This window comes from Coenobita brevimanus, chromosome 25, assembly GCF_032717465.1.
Source record: "Coenobita brevimanus isolate Jiangsu-jjx chromosome 25, ASM3271746v2, whole genome shotgun sequence".
Lineage (NCBI taxonomy): Eukaryota > Metazoa > Arthropoda > Malacostraca > Decapoda > Coenobitidae > Coenobita > Coenobita brevimanus.
Genome location: NC_136978.1, coordinates 34,360,146 through 34,371,796, shown reverse-complemented (window position 1 = coordinate 34,371,796; position 11,651 = coordinate 34,360,146). Strand labels below are relative to the sequence as shown.

General features: G+C 40.4%; 1 non-coding gene across 1 annotated transcript; it reads left to right on the top strand.

The window, feature by feature from the left end:
• The first annotated feature begins 6,546 nt into the window (after positions 1 to 6,546).
• Positions 6,547 to 6,665, top strand: LOC145393873 (5S ribosomal RNA). The gene has a single exon (XR_013896260.1). It is a non-coding gene; the product is annotated as a 5S ribosomal RNA (ribosomal RNA).
• The last annotated feature ends 4,986 nt before the right edge of the window (positions 6,666 to 11,651 follow it).

The following is an 11,651-nucleotide window of genomic DNA, read 5'->3' as shown; positions in this document are numbered from 1 at the left end:
ATTGGATTCTAGAGAATTACATGATGAAAGTATATTATATGGACGAAAATGAACACAAGTAATCATTCTTATTGGTTTGAGGCTATGCTAGCCCGAAAATATAACCCATGCTCATAAAAAGGTCCCTGTCTTGAGGCTATTGTCGAGCCCAAGAGTAACTGACAAAAAGAAAATATGGTACAATGACTTCATACATCGCTTGTATGTATCAAATTGTTTTCGCCTGGTAACAATGGGGGAGGAATGATCATCCAAACCATGGTCTTAATGTACAATCTCTCATACTACAAAGGGTCATGTAATTAAAAATGTTTTGTGGAAATTAGCATAAAAATTATTAAAGTAAAGTATATATCTTTTCTTATTCTTCTTAGTGTACTTAATCAAGGGAATTAAGTCCTCAAGCCTAATTCACTCCCCTTCCAATTCAAGATTCCTTCGCTGAGGAAACGACGACCACCTGTGGTACTGATTAAATCTAAGCTCAGCCAAAAATTACAAACACTACCACAATTCTTTTTTTTTCTTAAATATTTACCATTTACTATACTAAGTCGAGTACCACCTGTATTATCTATGGGTAAGTTAACCAGTACCAACAACCAGTAAGATTATTAATATCCGTCCTTACACTGATTGAAGAATACCGGTGGAATAAAATCACTAGCATTACACTGGATGAACAAATTCGGTGGGAATAGTAAAAATTCTTACCGTTACACATAGAGACAATACGTTTTATTATCCGGCACCGAAGTCATTAAATAAAAATATAACCAAACGGTCTGAAGTCAGCAACACACATGCAGACGGGCAATGAGTATGTGCACCCATGCCAGACGTATGATAGTACATCAGCCGATACAAGCCAACTTAGTAAATTTCAGTATAATAATGATATAGTAAATTTCAGTATAATAATGATATGTATTGCTTTCTACGTATAATAAATATTGAGTAGAAGGAAAATAATAATACATGTTCAGTCTCATTGCTAAATATTTTGTATACCCACCCCCTGCGTCCAAAACAACCTCTAGTCGTCTGAAGCATCCATCTGAAGCATTTAACCACCCATCTAAAGCAAACAAATGAACTCGTGCAAACGCGTTCCATATATTTCACCGCCAGGTGGCTCAGTCTTGCTCATTTTTACAACTCTTGTAATGGGATTGTGATATGGCAACACTAGGTAGGGGAGGGGCGAACAGCAAGGATCCGCCCACATAGCCCAGCGAACGTTCATTTTGCATCGAGCAGTCCTGGGGGTAACGATACTTTTTCATATGACTGTACCTCAGAAGACACCTTCCCTACCTGCATCACCTACTCCAGCATTTGCTTCACGGGCCTAGTAGTGTACGTCAAACTCCTCTTCAAAAAGTACCCAACTGTCAATGTGAAGCTTAGTAATTTGAGATAACCAAGGCGTTTTGTCTCAATCGGGAGCTAGCTGAGGTCAAGATGCTTGTTGTCACCCCACTTCATCTATATCTGAAGACGACGTACAGACATCATAGACAGGGTCACGAACAGTGAGTTTCTGATCTTGTTCCTGGATGATCAGGACTCAGTTGACAGGCCCTGTAAGTTCCCTACCTACCTTGTCACATGCTACCCTGTCAGCATTGACCCTTCCTTGGCCAAAAAAAAACTCCCTGGCATCTACACTGCTCGTCATTTCCATCAAAATGGGACGCCCGTCAACCAGCTTTTTGTCACATGGAGTCTCTGAGATCCTCCTCTATCAGATGTCAGCTTCAGTTTCCTCCCTCGTCTCCAATCCTGTGTGCTACACAGAATGAAGGACGGACAACTGTTGCACTTCAAATACTGCAGAATCGGACATACATCACATTACTGCTCTGCTTCAGAGGAGTGTGAGTGGTGTGTGCTGCCAACCATGCATCTGGACTTGCCCACATCGCACCTCTTCACCATCTACCACTGCTGTTACTACATCTACTTTGGAACAGATACCTCACCATTCATTCTTCCTTATCACATTAACTTCTCCACTGCTCTGTGATATGACCTTTCAGCTTTTTGAGGTCACAGTGGGTGATGGTAGGATCCACTTATGAAATGTCTTTTCTGCCCCTGAAGGATTAATCTCCCTCTCCTCCCTACTCCTACAATTTATGGCATGATTTTCATGGGTAACTTTAATGCCTGACATTGTGCTCTGGGTGACTTCCCTCCTACTCCAAATCGCAATGGGCTTCCTCTCCTTGAATACATCCGCCTCTACCAACTCACTCGTTGGAACACTGGTGTGCCACATGCACTTGTGGATGCACTCTTGGTCACATCATGACAAACGGGCTTGTGCTGTCCCATGTCAGGTGCTCTTCAATCCCTACTCTTTTATCGGTCCATGTTGCCCTCAGCCTCCACTATTCCCTCCCTACTGGACCTTCCCCACCTCACCCTTGCACCCGTATTACCATTCCTCCTAGGTACAGCTCTACATACATCTCATACATTTACAACCTCCTCCCCACATCTGATATACAATCAGATGATCACGTATATGCCTCCCAGGTAAACTCGACCCATGATTTCCACAGCCGGTATGTTACAAGGCCACACACTAAAAGTTGCCTTGAAGCTCATACTTGGACAATTGATCAGAGCATCCTCTGAGCAGAGAGGAAGGTGGTGAAAGATGGTCTCTCTTTCCAGAGGCAACCAACACCTGACTGTCTACACCAGCACCAGGCATCAAGAAAAGATCTAATTGCCCTCCAGCAATGCATCCATGCTAAATCCTGGTGGAAGTTCATGGATAGCATCAACCATCAGATGCGTGTGGATCCATGTGACATCTAATAAACAAGGTTGTCAGGAAAAAGCCCTCAAGTGCTCTCCACCACAGTCCATCTAAGTACGCACAAAGTCTTTTTTAATATACGGCCTGAACAATCACGAACATACAACCTTCCCTCACATATTCAAGATGCACTATTCTCCCAGCAAAATGTCTGCACTCTATGTCTGATGGCTACGTTACTGAAGGCAGATGAAGATGATGTTGTGCTGAGGACTGAAGACAAATTGCGATGTGGTCTCATTAGGAGTAAGGCAATAGTCTCACTGGATGATTGCATCATTTACCGTGTCCTTTGCCTACTCCTGAAAGTCCCTGGTAGCCCCCTGCTACAGCTCTACAATCTTTGCTGCTGTAAGGGATGTATGCCAAATGCTTGGACCTCCAGCATGATTGTGCCCATTCCGAAACCTGGTCCTGAAAAATTCAGACCAGTTTCCCTTACTTCCTGCGTCAACAAGACGCTCAAATGCATCTTCCTTACCCATCTCATGTTTCAGCTAGAGGACAAACTCTCACCCAGACTGAATGTTTTTTGGGCACAAAGAGGTACACACTCCTCTCTATTGGAAGCCTATATGCTCCTTTGCCCCACCAGCGTTGTAGCACTCATTGATCTTAAAAGAGTCTCTGATGATGCAGAGACATCAACCCTGATCAACTAGTGAAATTTGGTGTCCAAGGAAACTTCTTGAGATGGATATGGGTTTACCTCCATAACAGAACCTCGCATGTTCATTTTAAAGTACATGTAGCTCCTCCAGTGCCTTCGAACCCAGCATGCCACAAGGTGGTGTTCTAAGCCCGTTGCTTTTTAATGTTCATATGCATTGGTTACTCTCTCTTCTTCCCGACATTCCCGAAACCACTGTTATCTGTTATGCCAATGATATCTGCATTCACTCCAGCTCTCCGGAAGATCTTCAGCACTTTCTTCAGTCATTCTGTCAGCCTGACTTCCACTTGTGGCTTCATATTCTTCCCGGATAAAAGTAGAATCTTCTCTCACTGCTACCCAGGAACTCTCCTAGAATTAACTGTAAGAAACAATGTCATCCCTCTGTGCAGGCAGTATCTCTACCTGGATGCACCTGTACAAATTGTCCCAACCATACCTGTAAAACATCTTCATCCCATCCTCCAAGACCTCCTAGATCAGTTGCAGCAGTGCTTAATTCCCCTCAAAGGGCTCACCAACAATGCTGACAGAATCTCTAACCCTGTGGCAAGAACTATCTACTGAACTCAATCTTCCTCCCCTTGTTGATAGAATATATGCCAGTGTCTTTTACTTCAGCGTCAAATGCCTTCACTCTTCCCATCTTGGGGGAGGCATTGTCTGAATCAGTAGAGAGGTGCTCTTCAGTCCTAATGGACCCAGGATAGAATCCTGGTTAGGGCAGGGAGCAGTTTAAGGATTTTGATTTCCTAAATGCAGATTTTCCTGGTCTACCAGATAACCCACCGACATGTCGTAAAAATACCCCCGCTAATACCAGTACACCAATCCTTTATGAGATAGCCCTAGCATGTATTCAAAATGGACGGTGGGTGTTAGCATCGAAGTAGTGATATGTGGAGGTGTAGGAGGACTACTGGGCCTCAGGATAGGCCACTGCCCCCAAGAAATAGGCCCTGAAACCTTTGCCCAGAGTTGGACACTAAAAAAAAAATAAAAAAAAAATCTTGCCCCTCATTATTCTTGATTCTGTTGCATCTCAACCTACACTTCAGCCCAGCATCCGCACCCTCATTAACCCCTCCATGGCCATGGGTCTGAAATTTTACGTGCACCCCAGGCTGACGCCGGGGCCATTTTCTGAAGTTTCGAAAATTGATATTTTTTTTCTTGCCATATTGACAAGAAAGTTCAGATGCACAAAGCAGTGCAAATACCAGTTTCCTAGACCCATTCTGTGGCTTGCAATGAAGCACGAAAGTTGCAGAAATATCGGCAACAGATATTCGCTGCCAAGAGGTCTGCCATACTGTAACATCGCATGTGTTATCATTTATTTTACCCCCCAAAACAGTGTGAATGGTGCTGAAATGCTGCACACATAAGATATGATTATCAAATGATTTCAGTACATTATATGTTAGGATTAGCTTGATAAAAACTTATAAATATTTTTTCACCTTTTTGATATAAAATATGTTTATGGTAGTGTCGAGTTATTTTTTATGTTATCGTTGTCCCCATGTATAGAAAAAGGAGGGAAAGGATTGAATTTTCAGTCCTAAATGAGAAAATTGCCTGTCCCCCGAGGCTAGGCTCTCCCATGGGAGATGAAATTGGAGGATCAGATCCGATTACCAATAAGAAGTTGAGTAGCAACTCGCCACTCCCACACCAAGTGCATGGCAAAAACTAGAATTGTGATGTTGTTTTAAAACTACGAATAAGTTTAATTATTATGAATACAGAGACAAAGCAGAAATAAATACTTTGCAACCTGGGGAAAACGTATTTTTTCCGTTATAACACATTCACCTTTCTCTGTCATTTTACCTTGTTATTTTTGCAATATATGGTGCTGCCTCCTTGGGAAAGTATGTTATGTCCTGCCTGGGTAAGAAAAAAGGGTACAGCTGGATGTTTCCCAACACTTTACACTATCAGAATTGCAAGACGACCTGCCATTTACACCTCACACGAGCTGATTAACAGGAAGGGAAGGAAGTTCTTTTCATCCACAAAAGCATCACTTGAACTCAGAAAACTATCCTGTTATGCTTGTAAAAGGCAAAAAATATGTAAATGATTCAAAACAGTGCGACAAACCAGAGCAAATAGGTAAAGATACCAAACAAAAATTGAATTTTTCTTATATTTTCATGTCTTTTTTGTTTATGCCTGTGTTTATTTATATCCATAAACAGGATGGCTGTGTGTGTTTTGCAAGGGGGAAAAAAGATGTTATTTTCGGTCTGGGTCGAGATAATGGGTGTAAGTAGCCTATGTGTGTTTAGCCTCTTAACCGCGAGGCGTCACTTTCGTGACGGTTGAGAGCAAGGGATCATACCGTGGGGCATCACTTTTGTGATTCTGTGTTATTTTGAATTTGCTCGGGCTTTCAAGTGGTGGCTTGTATCATCTATCAGTACTGCCAATGTCTAACACTAGTCAGCACTCCTAATCTCATCTGTACTCCCACCCATTGTTGAAAATTTAGCCATTTCTCCCCGATCTTGACTCCTCTCCCTACCTCCCCTCCATTACCCTTTCCTCTTGCCTGCCCGGCCGTGCTACGCTAAGTAAATCTTCCCTGGAATTTTCCACTGATTTCACCCATTGAAATAAGCCCTATGCCCTATTCTTATACCAAATAATATATACAAAAAAGAATTAAGGTAAGTGAGAGTGCCATACACCTGGAATTGGCTAATTATCACCTGACAACACTCACATGCACTAGTTCAATAATTTTTGCTGTTTATTTCCCCTTGAAATATGCCGTATAATCTATTCTCGTAATAAATAAATATATATATATATATATATATATATATATATATATATATATATAAAGGAAGGGAGAAGCCTAAGTGATATTTACATTCACCTGGAACTACCTAATTATTGCAGGCCACCACACTGTATTCTATGCTAAGTAAATCTTCTCTGGAATTTTCCACTGATTTCATCCATTGAAATAAGCCCTATGCCCTATTCTTATACCAAATAATATATACAAAAAAGAAATAAAGTAAGTGCCAACGGCCATACCACGTTGAGTACACCGCTTCCCGTCCGATCAGCGAAGTTAAGCAACGTTGGGTCTGGTTAGTACTTGGATGGGTGACCGCCTGGGAACACCAGATGCTGTTGGCATCCCTACGTTTCAAGTGGGGTTGGTGGAGGATTAGTGCCCCTCCCTGTAAAACAATTAACTCTAAGCCATTGGCCACCCCGTGTGGGATACATGGCGTCTGGCAATGAATGAATGAATGAATAATGCCATACACCTGGAATTGGCTAATTATCACCTGACAACACCTAACGTGCACTCGTTCGCTAATTTTCGCTGTTTATTTCCCCTTGAAATGTGCTGTATAATCAATTCTCGTAATAAAATTATATATATCAAGAGGGAAGGGAGATGCCTGAGCGATATTTACATTCAACTGGAACTACCTAATTTATTACGTATTGTCTAGATTTCCTGCCAATCAATTCATAGTTATATATTAGCAGCTGTCACAAGGCTGACGTTGGCAGTATTGCACTCCCCCTAGAGGCAGGCCACCAGTATCAGTTTTCTGTCATCTTTCAAGCTGAAAGTACTTTGGATTCGCGCCTGTCAAATTCCGCTGCTTTTTAGCTCCATGCAAAGGGTCCTGTGGCCTCTACCCCCTACTAAACCTCGTGTGGAAAGAGGTAAAGGGCTGACAAATGATAGAGAGTGTCTACGATCTTTCTGGTGAGTAAAACAGTGCAAGTGGAAATGTAAATAATGTGTAGATAATGTGTAAACAGCAAGTGAAAGCAATGAATGTAAATATAAGTGAACAGTGGAAAATAGTTCTAAAAGTTACTGCAAGTGACAGTGCCTAACACAGTGTAAATGAAATAGAAATGCAAATACTGTAATAAAATAGAGAATGTAAATAGAAATGTAAATGAGTAGTATTATAAGAATATGAGTATATATACTAGGAGTAATGAAAGTGAAAGTTTCACTCTAGCATGTATGAATACTATGAGTTATGAGAGTGAAGGTGAAAGTGACATTCACTCTCACGCTAGTATACAGGATGAGAAAGTGAATGCTATGCATTTTACTAAAGGAGTAATTGAATGCCTACAGTGACAATAAACTACTAATACTGAAGGAAACTTATGGATAAAGACCGTAGATATATATAAGTGTTATATAATTCATTATAGTAATACAAATATAAAGTATGAGGATTTTTATTAATAAATGACAGAACACCAGCGGCGAACGATCGCTAGTGGGAAGGTCATACTCCCCCTTAATTTTCATTGCTTTCACAGTGTTTTTTTCATTGCTTTCACAGTGGGTTTTTTTTTTTTTGGAGTATGGATTCCAAACTATTTGAGAATCATAGAATAGTGTTTCTAGTGATAACATCAGGCTGTGATAATCATATTATGGGTTGTCGGGAAGTGTAAAGTGGAGACTTCATTACTCAAATTCAGAGGTCTCCACAAGTCCTGCGGTACTCGACAAAGGCTCAACAAACATCCCAGGAGAAAGCTGAAGGTATGTGCCACATGCATATGTAATTCTAATATTCTAGGATTAATAACTGATTTTTGGCAAATATTCTTAAAGAGTCTGTCGGAGCGCAAATATGCCCGCAGGAGCCCCAAGTCAAAGCAAAACAAGCCTGCGGTTTAGGGGTTAGGCATGGCCACAAGCGAAAAAATCGTACATTCACTCGTCACAGCAGCAGGTGCCGAACTGACAGTGACAGATGAGGTGCGAGCGCATGAAGGTCAGTTTCATGTCCCAGATGTTCGTTCACTTCCCGAAAGTTTTCACAGTTTTCTACAAGTCACACTGTATCGAATGATCCAAACCAGTACAACAAACCTGAGCAAATAGGTAAAGATACCAAGACAAAAATGTATTTTTCACTTTTTATCACATCTTTTTTGTTTGTGCCTGTATTAATTCATAATTGTTCACAGGTGATTCTGTGTGTTTTGCAGGAGAGGACAAAGATGATATTTTCTGCCTGGGTCAAGATAATGGGTGTAGTTGTGTTTGTTTAGGCATGCCCAGGAGCGAAAAAATCGAAAATCCGCTCCTTACAGCAGCAGACTCTGAACTGCTTGATAAGGTGTATGGGAGTGTAGTGTAGGTCAGTTTGAAGACCTTCAGAACGTTCGTTCACTTCCCAGAAATTTTTGCAGTTTTTTATAGGCCGCTGTCAAACAACACCTGCGTCCATTTATCGGTTAAACGCCTTTGATGCCTGTGGCCATTTATCAGCTAAACATCATTCAACACCAGTGGCCATTGAGGGATTAACACAGCCTGTTCCATCCTACAAAGACATGATTTTAGTGGTTCCTTGGCAAAAGTAGATCATGGTCCACCTAACTGGAGGAATCCTCATCTTGAAGTCTTCTTTATTCCTACCTTCAAGGCCGACCTACCACATCTCCAGAAACAACTACCTCTTGACACCATTGCAAGAGTGTCTTCCCCAGTTCCCACCGTACACTGTCTCTATAATGAGGGTTCTGTGCAAGCATATGGGAGTCCTGGATGCGCCATCTAGTCACACGATTTGAACCCTCTGGAGGGAAGCTGGCTGGTCACAGACTACTGAACTCGTCTACCTCTACCTACTATGAGCTACAAGAACTCTTGTATGCAGTTAGTCACCTCTCTCAATGAAGACTGAATAGTGTAGTTATCTGTTACTCTAGTCTGCCCTTCAAATCATCTCATCTCCAACAACCACATGCCACTGCTTAGTTCGACAACTATTATGTCAGTAAGTTTCTGTTCATAATAATTCTCTTTATCATATTGTTGTTGTGGATTTCTTCGCATGTCCCAGTTGCAGCCAATGACACTGTTGATCTCCTAATGAAAAATGCCTGTGGACTGCTTCTACCTAATGATGCTACATTCTCCCACCTCTGCTACAAAAAGAAGACATATTCAGCTGCTCTTTTCTCTACACTCCATTGCAAGAGTGTGTCCATCCAACACTACAACCACTTTCGTCCTCCCAAGTATCATCGACATCGACTTATGGTTTGAAGGCACAGTCCTGTGTCTGCTCGACTTCAGCTACGATATTGTCCTGTCTGGCAAGTCTCTGAGGCAGGGGACGTGCCTCACTTCTGAAAATTATGTGGCCGTCCTAATGCCAAGTCTTCAACATTACTATTTTCAGTGTCCCTCAGTCAGGAACCTAACACTTTAGGGACAGGCCATTACTGATATATGTAATTATCTACTCACAATAATTTATATATATATATATATATATATATATATATATATATATATATATATATATATATATATATATATATATATATATATATATGTTCTTACCTAATTGTATCTTTACAGGAATGAGTCAAGCTCGTACTGTCCCGTGTCTTAAACCATATTTATCGTACATATCCTTAAATTTGTGAATTGTTTTGGCACACACTATTTCATTCGGTACTGCATTCCATTGATCAATTGCTCTGTTTGGGAAACTGAATTTCCTTACGTCTTTATCACCTCTCTTCTTATGCGTTTTTTGCAGTGTCCTCTTGCTGATGCTTCTCCATATGTTAAGTAATCATTTATGTCTATTTTCTCCTTCCCTGATATGCACTTATATAGCATTATCATGTCACCTCTTTTCCTTCTCTCCTGTAGTGTTGGTAGATTCAGTTTATTTAGTCTTTCTTCGTAGCTTAGGTCCCTTAAGCTTGGTATCCATCTTGTGGCGGCCCTTTGAACTTTTTCAATCTTGTCTATATGCTTTTTGAGATGAGGACTCCAGACTACTGATGCATATTCCAGGGTTGGTCTAATGAATGATGTTATTATCCTTCTTAGCATGTCTTCATTATGTATGTGAATGCTATTCTCATATTTGCATGCAGTGTATACATGTTCCGTACCTTCTCGCTGATGTGGTCACCTGGAGATAGTCTGTTATTGATAATCACACCTAGGTCTTTCTCTCTTTCTGATGTGTATAGGGTTTTATTTCCTAACTTATAATTCCAATCAGGTCTTTTTCCACTTTTACCAAACTTGATTACATGACACTTGTCCACATTGAATTCCATTTGCCATGTACTACTCCATTCATGAAGTTTATTTAATTCTTCTTGTAGCTCTTTACAAGAGTCTGTGTTAGTAATTCTCCTTTGTATTTATGCATCATCTGCAAACATATTCAGATAGCTCTCATTTCCAGTGTTACTGTTTATATCATTTTTATACACTAAAAACATGATTGGTGCCAGCACTGAACCCTGTGGTACTCCACTAGTCACTTCTTTCCATGATGAGTAGTTTCCTCTTAGTACTGTCCTCATTTCTCTTTTTATGAGAAAGTCTTGCATCCAACAAAACAGTTTGCCTCGAGTTCTTCCTTGATGGTACAGTTTCCATAAAACCTTTGGTGTGGTACTGTGTCAAAAGCTTTCTTGAAATCTAAATAGATACTGTCCACCCATCCTTCCCTTTCCTGTATTGTGTTTGTTACTCTGTCATAGTAGCTCAACAGATTAGTAACACATGATTTTCCTTTTCTGAAACCAAACTGTCTTTCTGTTATCATACTGTGTTCTTCTAGATGATTTACCCAAACTTTTCTTATAAGCTTTTCTAATACCGTGTTTACAACACTGGTCAGTGATACTGGTCGGTAGTTGAGTGGATTTTGTCTATTTCCTTTCTTGAATAAGGGGACAATATTTGCTTTTTTCCAAATATCAGGAAGTTTACCTTGACTCAAGGATTTCTTGAAAATTTAAAATAATGGTTTACTTAACTCCTTTGCACATTCTCGTTAAACCCAACATGAAATTTCATTAGGACCACTTGCTTTTCCTCTGTGTAATCTACTTAACTCCTCCTGTATTACTTTTTCTGCTATTTGTATATCTGGTAGTATGTGTGGACATGCGTGTTCCACATAGTCCCTCTCAAAATTTTTTTCTTCTGTAAAAACTAATTGGAAATTCTTATATAGTGCTTCACAAATATCTTTCTCTTGTGTATAAGTGAATCCCTCGTCCGTAATGGATTGTATTATATCTTTTACTTTGGTTTTGCTTCTGATATAGCTGTAAAACAGCTTTGGTTGATCACTACTT